This window comes from Sorghum bicolor, chromosome 8, assembly GCF_000003195.3.
Source record: "Sorghum bicolor cultivar BTx623 chromosome 8, Sorghum_bicolor_NCBIv3, whole genome shotgun sequence".
NCBI classification, from domain to species: Eukaryota; Viridiplantae; Streptophyta; class Magnoliopsida; order Poales; family Poaceae; genus Sorghum; species Sorghum bicolor.
In genome coordinates, this window is record NC_012877.2 from 21,580,880 (window position 1) to 21,602,810 (window position 21,931).

Sequence of the window (21,931 nt, forward strand, 5' to 3'; positions counted from 1 at the left end):
ACATGTCTGCTCAAGGGTCGGGCGGCACGAGTGGCTTTGCTGTGTGGGAGCACTGACTTCATGCGTCTTGAGTGGTGCCACGATGGGATATCACATCTACTTACTGTACCGAATCGTACCTTCATCCATCCTTGGGGATAAAGCTAGAAAAGGTGGAGATTTGATGGTTGCTTGTTCCCCTATCACGCTTCTCGTGACTGTTGGGTTAGGTGGGAGCACAGCAGTCGCATTAAATGCCTTGACTTCCATACCAGCGATAGGTGGAGGGGGACGCCTTTACGCTCGAGGCCCGTTGGCTCGCTCGAGCTACTTCCGTACTCGACGGTCGCTGGCTATCGAGCCCCTATCGATTCGCTGGACCCGGTTTCCGTGTTCGAGGCCACGATCGACACCGGGCCCTAGTGATCACGTATTTATGTTGGAGCATTGAGTTCGAGCCTCATTTTGTTTGTGAATCCTCTCATTGTGAGTGTTGGTGGGCATACCCCCTATTGACATCCTCGACAACTCCTTTGAGGGCTATATTGCTCTTTCGGACCAGGGCGTTCTCCATTTCCCTTTACGTTGAGGGGCGGTTACTCTAGGCGGAAGCCCCCGAGCCTCGTTTGCTAGTTTTCCCTTTTGCGGCGAGGAGCATGATGTACATCCAATGGAACGAGCATCATCGTCCTGGGTGAGCTTTTATTAGGTAATCCAAGCGAGAACCCATGCCCCGTTCAATGGGTTGGCTGCAGCCCGAAGGCGTTCTCATGAAATCTAGGCTAGTGTGGTCGAGGATACTTGTCTCGTTCGTTAGAGTCCAGCGGCTCAATGCCTCCCTTCGTGGGGATTCCTCTCGACCTCCTTGCCTTTGCCTTGGATACTCCCAACGAGTCCTCAAGGCATGCCTTGTTTCGACCTCTTACTGGTTGTCCCTGACTCGGCTACTCGAGGGCAACCGTCGAACCCAGTCAGTGGGCCAGTCTACGCTCCCTTGAGGTTCTAGCGGCAGCACGCGCTGAACTTACCATGCGACGGAAGGAAGGGCCGTGGCGGTTTGTTTTACTACCCATTGGGCACGTCTTTTTAGGAGGTAGCCGTTGCGGTGCTGTTCCATTAGGCAGAATCCATAGTGTCCTGTCACAGAGGGGGATGGGACCGTTAGGCAGCGCATTCATTGCGGGAGTTACCGTGATTACCGGATCCGCCCGTTGTGGCGCGCCTATATATATTGAGGTTCCGTCCAGCTACTCCCTCTTCCGCATTCGGCCATCGCTTTCGTTAATTCTCTCCCTGCATCACCCTATGCAAAAAGAGCTCAAAGAGAGAGATCGTTAGGGCCCCGCCGCACCTTTCCGTGCTCTAGAAGATGCCGGTGAGACTTATCGCCGCCGACGAGTGGCGCCCGTGGACCGTGATGGAGCACCGGCTGTGGGACTTGGACAAGGAGGGGCTCCTGTGTCCCCTTACTTCCTTGACACGGCTCGAGTGGATTGCGCCACCGGCAGAGCACCAGGAGCCAAGCCCGCTGGAGGGCTATGTCGTCTCCTTCGTCGAGTTTCGTCGCCATGGGCTCGGGTCTCCTCTCAGCCGCTTCATGAGGGCACTTCTCTACCACTACAGCATTGAGCTTCAGCATTTCTCCCCCAATGCAATCTCCGCCGCGGCGATCTTCGCCGCGGTGTGTGATGGCTATTTGGGAGTGATGCCGCACTGGGATTTGTGGCTCCATCTCTTCCGAGGAGAGCAGTTCTGCGCTCCTGGTGGGACCGCTAGGGTTAGGAAGCCGGTACGAGGCGTTTAACAGAACCGCCCAAATTATAATAGATTAAGCCTAATAGTGACCATTTGTACAGTCAAACCATCGAGCTTAAGCCCATATAATCCCGGTAGCCTGTGAAATCTCGAAGGATTTCAAACCACAACTCATACATACAGCCAAGATCGTAATAAGTTCAGCGGTCACCATTAACAATTACATCCAGTTCGCAACATTCATCACATACATCGGAGTTACTTAAAGTTATTACAGACCAAGTCCTCAAGTAGCGGAAGCTTCATAGTTTTAAAATAACACACACACATTCAGTCTAATACAGTGCCATAGTTTGATCATTCCCACAAAAGCAAAAGAGGAGGTAGAGTGACCATCGCCCTTGGTCTAGTCATCACCCATCGCTGGGTACAAGCAGAGAATGCAATAACCATAGTACATCTGCCCATTTGCAAAACAACATGGGAACGGAACCCTGAGTACGAGAATGTACACAGCTAGACTTACCCGACAAAACCAAAATAAAAGACTCTTCAAGGACCGTGAAGGCTGTATAGTGGGGTAGTTAAGACCTTTTGCGTAAAAGCACTACTCAACTAGAAATCCATCCTAACAATTCCCCTTCTTCTTTTAATTAGCTCAGGTTAGGTATTATTACCTATCATCTAGATTTGCACCTGTACTATTGCAAACAAGTGTGGTGATATGATAGTACCTTATCATGGCATTCATAAATCATTTCTCATCATAACCCTAGTGTTTCATAGACCTTACTACGAGGACGAAGCTCATGTCAAGTGCTCACTATCTTAGAGCGATGGTGATTCGAATCGATTTCTAACCAGCTGGCTAGTTTATTCCCCACACAAACCACACTCACTGATCAAGTGAGCTACAGATCACTGTATTGCACTATCCAGGACCAATTTGCGGGTTCGACACGCACCGCCCGTACCCGAGGACCGTTGCGGCGACTGAGGTATCCAAGGTATACCAAGGTTGCGCGCAGCGCCCTCGTCGTTCTCCTCAACCATCACCAATACAGCGTGTACATCGGGCCGATTCCCGGCCCGGATAGTGCTTAGGCTTCATGGTCAGAACGACTTATCCTTGCAGCTAAGTGTGGGGCATGCTTTCAACATGACAAGAGGGCCGTCAACGGTCGGTCCTTAATCGACACAGGCAGGAGCACTATGGTCAACTCCACCATAAGACCCTGCCCGGTCTCAAGTTCATTCCCCATTTGGTTACTTTTTTTCCTCATAGCATTGACAGCAAATCAAACAGGCGTCCACCTATATCTCGCAGGTGATAAGAAATCACCCGACTTCTACCGTACTAAGCAGCTAAGCATAGACTCCGAGCCTATCTACATAGGACAAGGTAGACAGACAGGTGGTGATATCAAGCAGTAAGTATGCATCAATGGTATCAATCAATTCCTATCACTTAAATGAAACATAGTGGAACAATCATAATATATCAATTAAGTTAGCGAGAATAGGGAGGCTTATAATGCTCCGGGGCTTACCTTTCTCAAACGTGCTAGGCTTGTGGTCCGAACACTCCTGCGGCTCTCCTTCCAGCTCGGGTCCTCCCGGAAGTTCCTACTCCTGGGTCTCCTCCTCCTCCTCGGGTCCCACCTCGTTCTCCTGCGAGCCTATATGATGCATGGGTGCTCATGAGTGGAGTGCAAGATGCCCGGGGTGCAATGCTTATGCAAGTGGGTACGAGATGTTCATGACATGATGCATAGATGACATAGGTGATTATTTCTACAAGATAGTCAACATCATCCAAGAACAGGTATTCAAATTAAGCATCTATTGCATTATCTTCTACAAGTTGTTTTCAGGGTTAACCAGCAAGCTAAAATGATGCTTCAAAGATACACCAAACACCATTTATTCCATTTAACTTATGCACAACAATTCATAATTTATTTTAATTATTATTGGACCTACAACAGTAGCATATACTTCTGATCATCAATAAATTCCACAAAAATTACAGTAGATCAGTGGCCAATTATAAAGTCTACCAAAAATTTTTCATAATATTCGGACGCTTAGTTTGGCCTACAAAAATTACAAGATTACTCAATATAATTAAGTATAAATACCCTACTGTTGACCATGTGTCAAACAACAGATTTCATATTTTTATAAATTACTTACTAACACAAGAAACACCCACACAAATTTCCAGATTAATTGCATGATTCAATTATTTATTAAAAATCATAAACCACTACCTTGCAAGCAATTAAATCATCATAAATTAATTTATACAGCAAATATTGTGTGACATATTTTTCCCAGAAGCTAAACATCCATGCACAGCAAACAAAACAAGTTTCATATTTTTCAGAGTCATATTTTAATTACTATGCATTTTTCTAAATATTAGCAAAACATAGATTAAATATATTTGTACCTAAAAGTTGTTCCAACATGACATGCAATTACACCAGATGGTAGATCTAGAATTATAGAACACACCAAAATTTATTTCATTATTTTTGGAGCCATAAATCTCAAGATACAAATTTTACAAGATTTAAAACATTTCTGAGAATTCATTTTCTGAATTTCTTTTCAAATCCACCCGGGGATCCACCTAGGTGCACCCGGTGCAGTGCACCCGCGGTCGCTAACAAGTGAGACCCGCCTGCTAGCCGGGCCCGTGAGCAAGAGCGCCGAGAGGGGAAAGGTCCCCGTCGACGGCTTGCCGCCGGTGTGGCCTCCCGGCCAAAACTAAGGGTACCAACGCGTTCGTCTCCCACTTGCGACCCGATTCCACCCCGCCACTCGCCCTAAGACCAAACACAGCGAGCTGGCCACCAGCAATTGCGGACCGGCGGCGCTGCCGCGGTGGTGCCGGCCACCACACGCCGGTAGAGCGTGCTAGCGCGACTTCTCGCGACTCAGGGAGTCACGACGACCATGGCGCGCGCGTTAGCGAAGCAAGGGTAGGCCGACAAAGAGAGAACCAAGGACACCGACACCGCAGAGAGCTCCGGCGAGGCCGCGCACTCTCCGGCTAGCGATTCGGCCCTCTGGGAAGGCTCACCTACGCGAAGACTGCATGTCCGGGCACGCGAAAACCGAAGCGGAGCTCGGAGAGGTGGAAGGAGGCGCTACGAGACGTCGGGAACAAGGCGGAGGGAGCTCGGGGAGCTCCATTGGCGGGCGGCGGTGCGGTGCTCGCGGAGCATAGACGGGAGAGCGAGAGAGAGAGCGGGAGGGTGCTCACAGAGTGGAGGCGAGAATGGCGAGTGCGCTAGCGCTGTCCACAGGCAGAGGGGGAGGTCGTGGCATCGGCGAGCGCACATGCCGGCCACGCGGCGTAGCTGGCCTGACACGGTCGGGCGCGCGCGGCTCGGCCGTGTCCGAGCGCGGGGAGGGAGGTAGACGCGGGTGCGGGGAGGCCGGGCTGGCTTCGCTGGCTGGGCCGGTTGGTTAGCGCCGGCCCGCTAGTGAACAGCCCCCCTCTCCCATTTTTTTAAAATTGTTTTTCCCAAAGAGCTTAAATGAGATTTTTGAAGCTTTTGCAAAATTTTTCCGGGGTTGAAGTAAAAAGAAGAAATGTTCCCCACAAAATCCTCTACAACTTTTCTTTAAGATGCAAATTCAAATTCTAAACAGAATTTGAATCACAAATCAAAACTAGTTCTAGGTTTTTAAATAAATTCATTTTAGGGATTTTTGTATAAAATCTATTTCTCAATTTCTATAGCTCCAAAAATTTCACAAAATTATTCTTAATTCTTCTAAAACATATTTCAATCTATTTTGGTTATCACAAGAGTTTTGGCAACAAGCATACTATTTCTATCATATTTAAACCATGAAATTTAAGCACATAAAATCACACTTGGGTTAATGCTATGCTCATGTGATGCTATGCTTATGCTATGCTTGATGAGAATGCTTATGAGACTTAAGTGGATGCTTAGCACCTAGGGTGTTACAGCCCTTCCCCCCTTAGGGAAATCTCGTCCCGAGATTTTGGGTTACTAACCATCTCTTATGAAATTTTGGGTAAACTGTTTTTAGGTAATCCTCGGTTTCCCAGGTGGCATCTCTATCATCGTGATGACTCCACACCACCTTGTAAGTTTTGACAACTCTGTTCCGGGTTACCCATTCATTGGTATCTATGATACCCACCGGTTGCTCTTTATATTCCAAGTCTGCCTTTATCTTGATTCCTCGAGGTTCAATCCTCTGCTCGGGTACTTTCAAACATTTTGTCACCTGGGACACATGAAAAATCGGAAAGATTGAGCTCAACTCTTCAGGTAACTAAACCTTGTAAGCCACAGGGCCTTTCCATTCTAGTATCTGATGCGGTCCGACATATCTAGGTGCAAGCTTGCTCCTAACTCGGAAGCGCTGGACTTTTTTCATCGGTGTAACCTTGAGGTATACATAGTCACCCACCTTAAACTCAAGTGGCCTTCTTCTCTTCTCGGCATTACTCTTTTGTCGTGATTGTGCTGCTCTCGTATGTTATTGTATGATTTGCAACTTCTTCTCAGCATCGTTTACAAAATCGATACCATAGTATCTCCTTTCACCAGGTTCGACCCAGTTTAACGGAGTTCTACACTTTTGACCATACAAAGCTTCGAACGTAGCCATCTTGATACTCTCTTGATAGCTATTGTTATAAGAGAATTCAGCCAAAGGTAACCATGATTCCCAAGATCCTTTTGAAGAAAACACACAACCTCTCAGCATATCTTCGAGCACTTGATTGAGTCTTTCCATTTGGCCCGAGGTTTGGGGATGATATGCGGTGCGTCTTATCAGACTAGTCCCCAAACTCTTATGCATTCGCTCCCAAAAGTGAGCAGTGAACTGCGGTCCTCTATCTGATATGATGGTCTTGGGAATACCATGTAGCTTGACAATCTCAGCCATGTATATATCAGCATACTCAGGAGGTATGTACGTGTTCTTAACTGGAATGAAATGAGCCGACTTGGTCAATCGATCTACGATCACCCAAATTGAGTCATTCCCCCTTCGTGTTGTCGGCAAACCTGTGATAAAGTACCTACTGACCTCTTCCCACTTCCACTCTTGAACCGACAACGGTTGCAACAGCCCTGCCGGTTTCATGTGTATAGCTTTGACTCTGCAACACGTGTCACAACGGGCCACATATGCTGCTATCTCTTTCTTCATTTTGGTCCACCAAAAGTGAGACCTCAGGTCTTGATACATCTTACTACTTCCAGGATGGATAGAAAGCTTTGAGATATGTGCTTTATCCATGATGCGATTCTTTAGTTCTGGATTCTTCAGAACTACCAACCGGTGCTGAAACCACAATACACCTTTCTCATCAACTCGAAATTGAGTCTTTGGGTCATTTTTTATCTTCTCTTTGATGTGAGAAATACCCTTGTCTTTTCTCTGACCTTCGGTGACTTGGCTTTCAAATGAACAACTTAGTTGTATGTGACATAAAACTTCAGGATGCATGAGATTGAAACCATCTTCAAACAAAGGCTGGACCATTTGATAATGTGGTTTACGACTTAAAGCATCTGCTACCACATTAGCCTTGCCTGGGTGATAGTGGACCTCCAGATCGTAATCCTTGATCAGCTCTAACCATCTCCGCTGCCTCATATTCAGCTCGGCCTGAGTGAAGATGTACTTTAGGCTTTTATGATTTGTGTAGATATGACACTTATTCCCCAGCAGATAGTGCCTCCAGATCTTCAGGGCGTGCACAATGGCTGCTAGTTCAAGGTCGTGAGTCGGATAGTTGACTTCATGCTTTCTCAACTGTCGTGAAGCGTAAGCTATAACTCTGCCTTTTGCATTAGCACACATCCTAAACTACTTTTCGATGCATCACAAAACACATCAAAAGGCTTCTTGATATTTGGTTGTGCTAGAACAGGAGCGGTGGTCAGCAACTTCCGCAAGGTGCGGAAGGCTACTTCACACCCTTCTGTCCAAGCAAACTTGTGATCTTTTTGTAGCAAACTGGTCATTGGCTTAGCAATCTTGGAGAAGTCAGGTATGAAACAATGATAATACCTGGCTAGACTAAGAAAACTTTGAACTTCCGAGACAGAAGTTGGTGTCTTCTAGTCTATGACTTCCTGTACCTTTGATGGATCCACAACAATCCCTTCTTCTGACAAAATGTGCCCGAGGAAAGGAACTTTCTTCAGCCAGAACTCGCACTTTCTGAACTTTGCATACAACGGATGTTCTCGCAGTCGTGTTAGCATGATTCTTAGATGCTCGGCATGATCTTGCTCATTCTCTGTAAAGACCAGAATGTCATCGATGAACACCACAATAAACTTTTCTAACTCTGGCATAAAGACGGAGTTCATCAGATACATAAAGTATGCAGGAGCAGTTGTCAACCCAAAGGACATGACAAGTTACTCATACAACCCATATCTAGTGGAAAAAGCAGTCTTCGGTATATCTTGCGGGCGGATCTTGATTTGGTGATACCCGGACCTCAAATCTATCTTGGAGAACACCTTTGCCTTGGATAACTGATCAAACAAGATATCAATCCGTGGCAAAGGATACTTATTCTTGATTGTTACCGCATTGAGCGGACGATAGTCCACGCACATGCACAACGATTGATCCTTCTTTTTCACAAACAACGCCGGACAACCCCATTCAGATGAACTCGGCCGGATGAAACCCTTATCCAACAACTCCTTCAGTTGAGTCTTCAATTCCATGAGCTCGTTGGGCGGTATCTAGTACGGCCTTCTAGAGATCGGTGTTGTACCCGGTATCAACTCTATAGCGAACTCCACACCCCTATCCGGGGAAGCCCTGGCAACTCCTCGGGAAAACATCAGGAAACTCACAGACCACTGGTATGTGTTCTAGTGGAACCACCTGTACTGCACATGAAAGACTGTCGAAGTCGAATCGTCAGGGTAGCCTGACCTGAAGCATGCCCTCACCCTGCGGAACCCTAAGGGAGAGAGTTCTGTGCCCATCATCTATAACTCCACCCCAGTCAGTCATCTTATTCATTCCGATGATAACGTCCAAAACCAGCCCTGGCATGACCACAAGGTTTACACGAAACCTTTGGCCACTGATATCCAAGGTAGCCCCTGTTAGTGCTTTGTTAGTCAACACATCAGCCCCTGCTGAACTAATGCGAGAACCACAACCCAACTCGGTAATTGGTTGGTCATGCTTTTGTGCAAATGCTTGGCTCATGAATGAATGCGATGATCCAGAATCAAACAAAACAACTGCAAGATGTTGATTGACAGGAAACATACCAGCTGTTACCGGTTCTCCTTCCGGGATCTCCTCTATCGAGGTATGGTGCACCCGGGCCGGGTAGGTCGTCTGCTGCTTCGTGGGGTAGGGACATTCTTTAGCAAAGTGCCCCATCTTGTGGTAGTTATAGCACGGGCCCTTGGTCATGTTGTTGGCAGCAGGTGCTGACGCTTGAATTGCCTTTGGCTTGGCGGGAGCTACTGCTACCTTGTACAGCTTCTGTAGCATCGGATGCCCTGTGTTCCTTCTCTGCGGCGGTCGAAACCTAGCACCTTGGGCAGGAGGACGATACTGCTGTCGTCCTGCCACTGGTGCCCTGGACTGAGACGATCCAGCTTCAAAAGCCCTCTTGCATGACTTGGATGCACTATAGTTGTTGTTATTGTTCTCTTAGGCCAGACAGTCACTTATGTAGGCATTGAAGGTAGCCCGGGTCCCGGTACCCATGGTCTTCAACATCTTTGGGCTCAAGCCTCTCTAGAAACTAGCGATCTTCTTGGCCTCCGTGTTCACGAACTCGGGAGCGTAACGAACAAGATTGTTAAAAGCATGCAGATACTCGTTCACAGACTTAGTCCCCTGAGACAACTTCATGAACTCTCCAACTTTCATTTCCACCACACCTGGAGGAATATAATTCCCCCAAAAGGCGGTGATGAAACGGTTCCAGGTGATCGGGGTCCCCTCTGCGTAGGTGGTGCGATGATGGGACCACCATATCTTGGCAGGCCCCTGCAACTAATGCGCTGCATACTCTGCCTTAAGCTCTTCAGTCATTCGAAGGAGACAAAACTTCTGCTCCATGGTGTTTATCCATTCATCCGCCTCGAGTGGTTCTAGAGCCTCCTTAAACATCGGAGGTTTGGTATCCATAAAGTCCTTGAAAGAGCTGTACTGATTTACTTCACGGCCGCCTTGGTTATCCCCACGGCGGATGTTGTCTGCGATATTGTGCAAGGCTTCTTCCATGTTGCGCTGCATCTGCTCCATGTTGCGTTGGCTCCCCAGGAACTGCGCAAAAAACACATCCGCATTGTATGGAGGAGGTGGTGGTGGTGGCGGTGATGGTGCTCTCTCCTCATTCCTGTGAGCCCCACCTCCGGAGGAACCTGCTCCAAGACCGGGGTTGCTGTTACCCCCGCCACGCCTTCGCACCATCTGCATGCGTCAATGATAAGCAGTCGTTAGGAGTTGCTATCAACTGGTAGACATATGTAGAATCATGTCATACTGAATTTACTGATGAGAATAAATTCGCATAATAAACAGAGGCACAACAATTCATCATCGGCACACAACATTACTAATGATTACTTAACATTAGACAACAGGGTTCGCACACATCTAAAATTGCCAGCATACATACACTGGACTTTCAGCGTCAACACCTAAAGACTTACACATCCAAGACCCGACCCATTACAACACATGTCATGCTTCAACATCAGCAAAAGAAGAAGGACTAGCTCTAGAGCCCTAGCATCTACTCGTTGTGGTCACTGTCCATACCAGAGCCTTCCTCGTCCTCATCTCCACTAGCGGCTGCCTCCAACTCTGGATCCTCATCCATCTCATCCTCAGAGTCCAACTCAGCTGCTCCAGGCAGGTGGTGAGGGTGGAGCTGGTTATGCAGCTGGTGGATCTCCTCATGTAGGTTCTCATTGTACTCCTTAGCATTAGCTAGCTGCTGCTCAAGCTCTAGCTGTTGGGCCCTCAGGGTGTATTCCTTGTGCCAGGCTTCATTCCTCTGACTGAGCACATGAACTAGCATGCGCTCGCAGTTCCTGTGAGCGGTGGTCACCCTGTCCCTCTGCTCTCTCACTGTGAGCAGATCCTGACTCATCTCACTGTTCTTCTGGACTGCCTGGTCCCTCTCCAGAGTCACACGGGGCAACTCTGCCTGCAGCCTCTCAACCTCACTGTCAAACTCCTGCTGTAGCTGGCGCTTCTCGTCCTAAACTGTCAGAAGAGACCCAGACAAGCGTCCCAAACAGCGCTCTAGACCCCCATAGGTCTGTTGGGTATTCTTAACGTCACTACAAAAAGTAGACTTAGTTTTCTAATTCTGATAACGGCACCAAAAATGCCAAACCTATCCCTCATGCCACTTAAGCCAAGTTGTCATCCCCAGCATGACATAAGAACGCGGTATTGAAATATGCAATTGCTCTTCTGAATGAATAATAAATGAGATCTGCAAGCGCACAGATTAATACTGATGTAGCATTTTAACCGAGAAGTATTCCAGGTATCGTTATTTATATTTTTACCACTGGGAAGGGATTGCTAATCATCAATGTTGATTATAGAATGGAATATAAGATTGAGTATCTGTCACTGCATGTATAATTGAGAGCATTTATCTATCTCTTTCATACAGGGATAAGTGTCACATAAAAGATAAATAAAGTATGAATGGTGACAAAGATAATTAATCTGATCAGCATAACTTAACCACATATAAATATGATAAGCACCTCAATAGATATTCTAGCAAGTCATTAGCTTGGAATTAGGACGAACTACAAGAATATTTCCTAAGTTATTCTTAACTATACAGTCTAACATATCATAGTTAGTGCAATTATACTTGGCAATCATTGCGAGACAGGACTACGCCCATGCATAGTGATATTATCAAGGAATATGAGAAACATCGCAATCACTCCCCTGTAATAATGTTGCTCTGCCAGCCCTATACACGAGAGAGGGACTATATAAGAATCAATGGAGCTGTCACTACCAAGAAGTACCCCGCGATCTGGCATATAGGGTACAATCACAGATAAATACGGTATAGGCACCACGCCTACACAATACTTATCATTTACCCACTGTACACATGGATAAATGCTATACGATCCTAAACATGAATATAAGTCCAATCTAACTAAGCCAAGCATACAACTATGATAAACTAAGAACAATATAATTGCGAATATAAACAAGTATAGCAAAGTCATAATCAATATATTGAAGTAGAACAAAGTCATATTCATAATATTGAAGAACAAAGATGAACAATTGAAGAACAATAGAGAATTACGAAGAATCCTCTTGACAGATCCGAAAACCAATCAAAGATTGACTCCTTCAGTTTTAATCCTATGTAGCTATGCTAAACTAGAGATCTAATTGATGTGGTGGCTCTAGGGCTTGATCAGAGGCTTCTTCTCCCAATATGAATAATGAATTAGGAGTCAGAGGTCCTCTCCTCCAGGGGCCAGGGGGTCTGCTTATATAGTCCTTCCAAGTGAATTTGGGCCGTCGGATCAAACCGACATTAATCGCACGGTTTTCCTTGATCCTTTAGGTCGGTGGAGCATGATCCGTGAAGTTGGCTCTGATTAGCCCCGAGGCCTGGGCAGGCACCCAAGGGGGGAGGGCGGGCACCCTACCCCCAAGCCCATTCGGTCTCCCATTCGTTCCCGTGGCTTTTGGACTCTTCTAGATGTAGGATAATTGCGCGGTACGTTAATATCTCTTTGTAAACCCGACGTGTGGGCCTTTCTTCCATAATTCCTGATAACCCCCTGCAGAAATAGACAAACACCAAAACTCGTGGAATTCTGTCAGATAAAACCCTCAGTCTGGATGTTGATTTCATTTGGATCCTTTTCTTTGTTTAATTGATAATTAAATTTGATACTTAAGGACAATCAACAAACTCCCCCAAGCTTACCTCTTACTCGTCCCTGAGCAAGGATAGACTCAGTGATGGATTAGAAGTTGTTGAAATACCTTTAAAAGTTGATGGTACACATGCTTTCAAATAAGGTCTCATCTCTGAGTTAGAGTAAACTGTCAAGACTTAAAACTTACTTGTTTTACCTTTCACCATGGGACTTGTAACCGTCACTTCTGTCTTGAACAGTTAAAAGATAGAACGGTCTAGTCAACTGCCATGTCTCTTATTCTTGATCAGCTATAGCTCTGGAGTTTTTGTAGATTTTCAAATAAAACTCAGAGATTCCTTGTATGACTCTCTCAGATCTCCCTTTTGTGGTATTTTTGGATCCTTACCAAGGCAGTGATGGTATATGCCTTCTCTCAAAATTTGTGGTATTTGTGGTATGAAGCACAGTGACATTTCCTTCTCTCTCATCCTACTCTAATAAGGCTTTGATATCTGGAGCTCATAGGTGGGAGATAAAGTATACATACTTACAAGACATTTATTGTATAGTTAAACCATGGATCCAGAGAAACAAGTCAATAAGTCAAATCAAGATGTGCATGTGTGGCGAATGAATGGTGTATGATGATGATGGTGATGTTGGTGCAAAAGCGGATCTGCAAACACAAAGGGCTAATACCCGATTCAAACGTTAAGGCGTGCCAGCCGATTTGACCTTACTATCGGCAAAGGTGATAACTCGAACACTTTGGTCCCGACAACAGCGATGCGCCCGGATGTCACGGCCAAGAGGTATTCACGTGGAACTCGAGAATACGCCGAGCTTAAGTCAACGAATTCCTAAGAACTCGTAGTAAAAAGGAAAATATGACGAAGTCGTCGAAAAAAGTAGATGCTGGAATATGAGTAAAAACTTGTGTTTTTATTGATTGATCGATTCTCATTACAAGTCCCTAGGGTCTACATTTATACCCTGCTCAAAGAGCTACAATCAGACACGACTAGGACTCGAATTCCAAATTAAACAGAATCCGTATACAAAACAAATTTAAATAACTAGGGAAAACATGAAACTACCCCCTTGTAACCGACCGGGACATCGCCACAGATCAATCGACAATCTCCACGCTTTCCTTTAGAGTCATCTGTAGACTTCCTGTTATGGCCATCGGTAAACACAGATATTGATCATTGGTAAGAACACGTCACCACCCCTGGACTTAGTCACATTCAATCGTCTCTTCATCGGCAACTCTTCTGCAGACTAGTTACCGTTGCTCCACCTGCCGATCTATACTTTACTGGTCCCTGCGTACGTGTCCGAAAATAGTGTCAACACATGCCCCCCAATTTCGGAGTATAAAATCATTAATGCTCCTAAATTCTTTCCAGTAATGATGCCTTTCCGCAATTAATTCTCCCAATTTGGTAACCGACCGTTAAATCTGAACAACCTTGGCCCGATTCTCCTGCAGATTCCTCGAATTCCTCAACCTTCCAAACCAGATCTCTCCACTTTATGCACCCATCGGAAATATTACCGTTAGAGGGAACTGCCGATGGACCGTCCAAGAGACCCCGCATAGTGAAATATGTCCAAAATCGTGACCGCTTGCTGTCAAATCACCTGCACAATTTCTTGATTACCGCGCAAACAGTTACCATATCTACCAGAATACCCTCGGATTTCACGGATGCAGCAAAGAGATAAGTCAAATTTGCCCCTGCCCGTTTTGTCCTATAAATACTTCCTTCTCGGGTACTCCTTCTCCATCTTGTCATTCTACAGCCCAAAATCCACTTTCACAGCGGCGGCACCACCCGAGGACTCCAAGAACTTCAACGAAGGCCTTCCTCACCAATCTCCCAAGTCTTCGATCTTCTTCCTCGCATGAAAATGGCCATCAATTTCACCGTGCCTGAGGTCAGTTCACTACCCTTCTTTTCTGTATCTTTACCGTACTCCTGTTCACCCACGATTTCTTTTACTGAATACTCCTTCTTCATTTTTTTTATTCTTTCTTTTATCCCCACAAACCTTAAGGATCTGGCCGATAAGATCATTATTCCTACCGATCAACCTCACCTCCAATGTCTTGGCCCGCTAGGAAACCCAGATCCCACCGATCTGATAAACGCAGAGACAAACAGAGTTTCTTTTAGAGCCGAAAATTTCTCTCTAGATCTATGGAAGGATGCCTTCCGTTCCTGGCCTAGCCCTACTAAGGGATCGAAGGATTGGTTCTTGAGAGTCAGTCATTCAAATGAAGTTCAATGGGGTGAGCGAAAATTGGACCAATGCATTAGGTTGTCCCTTGCTGATATGGAGAGGAATGAGTCATTGCTGATCGCCGCTTCATACTTTTGGTCACACACACTCAATGCTTTTGTGTTTGGCCATGGCCCTGCTTCCCCTACACTTGCCGATGTACTTATGCTCACCGTCTTAGATATATCCACTGCCGATAACACCCACCTGTTCGACACCAAACCCAGTGCTAAGGTGGAAACTCGTGCTATCGGCGGTTAGTCAGGGTACATTCAGAAGTACCGAAGAACAGGTCCTGTCAATGCAAAGGAACAGACCACTTTTCTGAACATGTGGCTAGATAAATTTGTATTCTGTGGCCGATCGGCAGGACCAACTTCTGTTTACCTATCGGCAGCAGAAAGATTAGCCAATGGTGGCCGATTTCCCCTTGGCCGATACTTGCTTGGCTCGGCTTATCACCTCCTCCACCAAGTAGCCAGGAAACTTCTGCTCGGCCAATCCATCAGCAACTTAGGGGGTCCTTGGTGGTTTATCAACATGTGGCTTAATCTCCACATGCACAAGCGCCTTGAATTCGACCTCTTTGCACAGCGCTTTCCCAGGGACATAGCCGAAGATTATGAACTGGATGAGAAAGAATCGGCAACTCACTCTCCCTTGAACTTTGGCAAAGCGGCCATAGTTTTACTTGGCACTGGTGGTAACGATGACCAGGTTAGCCGATTCTTCCAAACTCTATACGAGGGTCTAACCAAAGAACAACGCGCAAGGATGCCTTATGAAGACCCAGATACCAGATTTCCCTTAACTTTCCGCCACTTCAACGATGGTCTCAACAAGGACCGTGATGTGATGATGGCAATTATCACCCCAAGAGCCATACCAGTGAACTTCTTTGGTAGTGGGAAAGCCTCCAATCTGACCTATGAGTTTTATAACCCATCGGCACTAGCTCGCCAACTGGCTTTCGGCCAACTGCCGATTGCACTTTGCTACGCCGATGTGATAAAGCCGAGGGAGATCATCACCAGCAATCTGGAATGGATTAGGGTAGCCCAACTTCCACCAAACGCCGATACAGATGTCGATCTATCGGCTTGGATCCTGACTCTCGTCATCACTCAGGCCTACAAATAGTGGTGGGAAGAATGGAAAGAACACCTGTTCTGCAGATCAGCTCTCACATACCATGGCATGATCGACCCCAAGTACAAAGTCCCTAATACTACTGTAAGTACATTAAACCGATGCTACAATCCTTTCACTTTCACTTTCCATCGGTAACTTACTTTCCTTGTTATATACAGGTCGATGACACGCCACCATTGGTCAACAGGAGTGGTAGAACGATTGAACTCCTTCCATCGGGCCCGATCTCTGTGATCGGCAACAATGCTCCAACCTTGGCTGCTATAATGCATCGGGGTGTACGTCTCAAGAAAGTTACCACCAAGCGGACGAAGACATCCCCATCGGTAGCTGCCACTGCCTTAGCACAAGCCTTCAAGGTAAACTTTCAAATTCTTCAACTCATACCGATTCCATTCTTATACCTGTTACACTTGTACACATAAACTTTTCGTTGTTGTATCAGCATACCGGTACATCGGCAAAGACCAGAAGTACAACTGCCGATGCCCCCCAGTCCAGTCAACCGAAGAGAAAAGGTTCCAAGAGTACCAGACCACAAGTGAAGCGCCTGAGAACAGCAACGCCTCCTCCTCCCCCAAGGTCTCTTATCCCAGTAGAATCATCCCCTTCTTCTCTAGAAGCCCAGACACAGCAAGTACCATCTCCTCCCCAGCCACAAGAAAAACCCCAAACAGAAGAACTCCAGCCAAAATAACCTCAGCCAGAAGAAACATCGGCTGACGTACACGAGCAGACCGCCGATCCAGCAAGCCTAATCGTAGCATCGGTAGTCTCCCCGATTCAAACAAGTACTGCACCCCCTCAAGGTAACATACTTTCCATCTATTGCTGATTAACCTATTTTTTCCACTTTATTAATCACTTCTGTCAATCTTTCAGCTGACATAGTTTCTTCGGCAACTCCAGCTGATCAGCCTGTGGTTCCATCGGCCTCATCTAGTTAGAGGCAAGAAATAGCCCTGAAACAAGTAAGTTACCCGATCTCTATTCTTATTGTTATCAGTACTTGATCATAAAATAACTTATTTTGTCTTCCTTTTTAGGAACAGGACTATCTCGACAGCTTGTTCTCCTTCGCCATCGACATTTCTGAGGATGAAGGCGAGGAAGCAAGTTCTTCCCGAGGAGTTGGAATCTCATCGGTAGAGATTAGAGCAAAGTTGGAAGATTTGTCGGCCCTCCTTCATCAAGATACAGCCCAATTGGTTGATGACTCCGATCCAGCTAAAGCCTTGTTCAAGGCTCTCAGAGGCCAAATTCCTGCTGATGCCGAGGAGATCCTCTTCAAGGCTACTCACTTGGAGAGTCGGCAGCTTCAGTATCAAAAGGCCGCTCAGCGCCTTGCCGATAGAGCTACCCACGCCCAGCTCTCAGAAGAGATGATGGAAGTAAAGCTCCTTGCCAATGAAAAGCACAAGAGCATCGGCATTTTGAAATCCTTAAGAGACATACTAAAGCAAAAGATTTATGATCTATCGGCACAGAGAGAAGCCCTATTGGCAGAACTCAAGCAAGTAGAAGAAGCTCAACAGGAAGAAAGCCAGCTGCCTGAAGCAATCAAGACTCTTGACGAGGAGCGAAACATCTAGGCCCGCAAGGCACTGCAGATGAAGAAGAAACTGAAGCCAGTGGTGGGCTCTGCTGATGACGACATGAAAGAGATAGAAGAAGCCGGTCAGATTCGTCTGCGCGCCATATCAACGATCCAGGCTCTGTTAAACATGTGAACTCTTCATCGGTGGCATATTTTGCTTCTTTCTTTTAAAGCACTTCCGATCACTTTGGTCTAGCCGATAGGACTTGTCGAGGGTATCAGTAAGGGGTACCCTCACCGATGTGCATTACGAGATTGCCCGTACGCAGGTCGCGGCACTCAATTCGACGCTCTGGTCTTACGTGTGCGCTGCCATCGACGGCTGCAACCTCGAAGATGGAAATAGCGTCGAGCGAATCGATCAGGCGTCGAGCGCTGGTTACCGTCGAATACGAAACAGGCTCACTCGAACCAGGAGGCGTCGAGCGCAAAGACGCCGCCCGCCGCCTGACGCGCGCACGCGAGCCGGGGCATTAAATGCGCCTGACGCTTCCCCACCTAACACACAGGTCACGGGAGGCGTGATAGGGAACAGGCATCTGTCCCATCGATCTTTTTGCAGGCTTTCGGCCGAACGGCCCAGGGCATGTCAGGGCGTGGGAAACAAGGATGGGACATCTAATCGGGACCCCATCGAGACATTCAAGGTCAGCGCTCCGGATATCGTCACAGTACATGGCGTCCGACCCTCGACCGAACAAGGTTCCTTCCTAGGGACGTGTGGAGCGTCGACTGATAACACCATAACTACCCCGCCGGATCTGCCGCTCTACCGTACGAGCATGCGACCGTTGAGCCAGCACAAGACGGCGCACAGAGCAGAATGCAGGGGCACGCGTAATCATCACCAGGCTATTAAGACGGGACAGCTCGAAGTCATGCCGGTACGGAAGCCTCGAGTAGGTCAGCGCTCCATGCTGCTACCGACCCCAACTCTGACGTCTACGCATGTACCTTAAGTCACTCCTTGGAACTATAAAAGGAGAGACTCAGGAATAGAACACCAGGCAATACTACACACATACGCAGTAGGGCTCACACACTTCATACCACGCTTGTATTCACCCCTGTACAAGCACTTAGGTGCAAGATAATACAAGCCTCTCCCCCCTGGACGTAGGGCCTTCTCTTGCCCGAACCAGGATAAATCTTTGTGTCTTCTTGCATCACCATCTGGGAAAGGGAGCACGCATACAAATTTACTCGTTGGTGTGACCCCCCGTGGGGAAGACACCGACAGTTGGCGCGCCAGGTAGGGGTCCTGCGTGTGTTTCATTGGTTTCCCACTCCTTTCCAGATGGCAGCTCTTGCCTCGCCGATTCCGCGCTCCACGGTGATTTGGTTTGGGAGTCTCGAGTTCATGTCTACGGGCTCCGGCTACGACATGATCTTGCTCTCAGTCAAAGGACCGGGAGGAGCCCACGTTGCACCAGCTCAGTTGAGGGCCCCAAGACACCCTCGCCACCACGCCTCCGCGCCCAAGAAGAAGCGCGGACAGCACCACCGCCGCCCCTCTGCCTCATCACGACCGGCAACTCGTGCGAGGCAGGAGGTGGACCGCGAGCCGGCAACACCATGCGCCGGAACCGCAGGCACGACGGCTCAACATCGCACGACGACGGGAGGGGACGCGTCTCGCGCGCCCTCCCCCACCGCTACTAAACTACTTCCACGCGGGTTGTCCACTCCAAGAAGGGCACTGCCATTCGGATTGGACAACGCCGCGGCGTCGCTCGCCAGAGCAATATGCCCAAATGCTCAGATGAACGTGGAGAGACCAATGGTCCTCCCACGTGACTCCGAGACATTACGGCCGACATCCGAACTGCCGGGTTTCTCCCAGGTGCGAGGCCTCCACCGCCTAGGCCCTGGGCGATACACAATCACCTCACTTAGGCAGCGGCTGCTGGAGGAGGGATGTGGATGCTTCTACGCCACCGAGCCGGACTCTGACTCCGAGACTGATAGCTACGACCCTACAAGGGAATGCTATCACGTCGACTGATAACACCATAACTACCCCGCCGGATCTGCCGCTCTACCGTACGAGCATGCGACCGTTGAGCCAGCATAAGACGGCGCACAGAGCAGAATGCAGGGGCACGAGTAATCATCACCAGGCTATTAAGACGGGACAGCTCGATGTCATGCCGGTACGGAAGCCTCGAGTAGGTCAGCGCTCCATGCTGCTACCGACCCCCACTCTGACGTCTACGGATGTACCCTAAGTCACTCCTTGGAACTATAAAAGGAGAGACTCAGGAATAGAACACCAGGCAATACTACACACATACGCAGTAGGGCTCACACACTTCATACCACGCTTGTATTCAACCCTGTACAAGCACTTAGGTGCAAGATAATACAAGCCTCTCCCCCCCGCTGGACGTAGGGCCTTCTCTTGCCCGAACCAGGATAAATCTCTGTGTCTTCTTGCATCACCATCTGGGAAAGGGAGCTGGCACACAAATTTACTCGTTGGTGTGACCCCCCGTGGGGAAGACACCGACAGGACTGTTATCGGCACCCTTTTAAAACATTAAGTCTGGCCCCAGATACACTTTAATCCAGCCAATAGGAATGTTATCGGCACTTAAACTTTCATGCATCAAGCCATATGCTGGGACAATATCTCTTCAAATATTTGCCATTCAATGCCCTGGGAAATTCAACTCCTTCGAGAGTTTCTAGAATATAAGCATTGCTAGGAGCATATCGATTTATCCGATAGGGACCCTCCCAATTGGGATACCACTTCCCAAATTTTGAACTTTTAGTCCAGATCGGTAAAATTAGTTTCCATACTAAGTCTCCATCGGCAAACTCCTTAACCTTTACCTTTTTATCATACCATCTGGCAACTCTCTTCTTATTTTCTTCTATACTTATCAAAGCCCTTAGCCGATGCTCTGCTAAATCATCCAACTCATCTTTTATCAAAGCAGCATAGTCATCGGCAGTCAATTGATCTTGAAAAGATAGCCGCCTAGATCCAGTCTTAATTTCCTAGAGTAGCACTTAATCATGCCCATACACCAATTGATAAGGTGAAACTTTGGTCGACCCATGACAAGCCATCCGATATGACCATAAAGCTTCATTCAACAACGTATACCACCTCCTAGGATTTTCTTCAATCTTCCGTTTAATAAGTTTGATAATTCCTTTGTTAGATGCCTCGGCCTGCCCATTAGCTTGAGCATAATAAGGAGAGGAATTTAACACTTTAATTCCCATACTGATTGCAAACTCATCAAACTCCCCTGATGTAAACATGGTACCCTGATCGGTAGTAATTGTTTGAGGAATACCAAATCGGTAAATAATATACTCTTTCACGAAAGCAATCATGTTGGCCGATGTGACTTTCTTCAAAGGAATAGCTTCAACCCACTTGGTGAAATAATCGGTGGCAACCAAGATAAACTTATGTCCTTTGCTAGATGGCGGATAAATCTGGCCGATCAAGTCAATAGCCCATCCCTGGAACGGCCAGTGTTTGATAATGGGATTCATGGCCGATGCGGGTGCTCTTTGAATGTTGCCAAATTTCTGACATCCTTGACACCCTTTGAAATATTTAAAACAATCCTCCAGTATGGTTGGCTAGTAATACCCATTTCTCCTAATCATCCACTTCGTCTTAAAAGCCGATTGATGTGCTCCACACACTCCTTCATGGATTTCTCTCGTTAAACTTTTAGCCTCATCATCAACTAAGCATTTGAGAAGAACTCCATCAATTGTTCGATAATATAATTCAGCTTCGAGGAGCACATACTTGGTGGCTTGAAACCGAACACGTCTCTCGACTTTCTTGGATGGATCCTTTAAATAATCAACGATTTCTTTTCTCCAATCATCGGCACTAATTGCCGATATTGTGTTTACTATGGGTTGATATCCCGAGGCATGCTGAGCCAACCGATTAGCCTCCTCATTATGTAACCGAGGAATATGCTCTAATTGGAAATCTTTAAATTCCCTTAACAATTGCATACTCTTTTCATAATAAGTTATCAGGACTTCGCTTCGGCATTCGTAGCTTCCAGCCAATTGATTTATAAACAGCATAGAATCCCCGAAGACTTCAACAGCGTCAGCATGGACTTCTCTTAACAATTCCAACCCCTTTATCAAACCTGATACTCAGCTTGTTTATTTGTTGACGTGGCAACAATCGGCAAGGAGAACTCATACTTCCTTCCCTAAGGGGAAATTAACA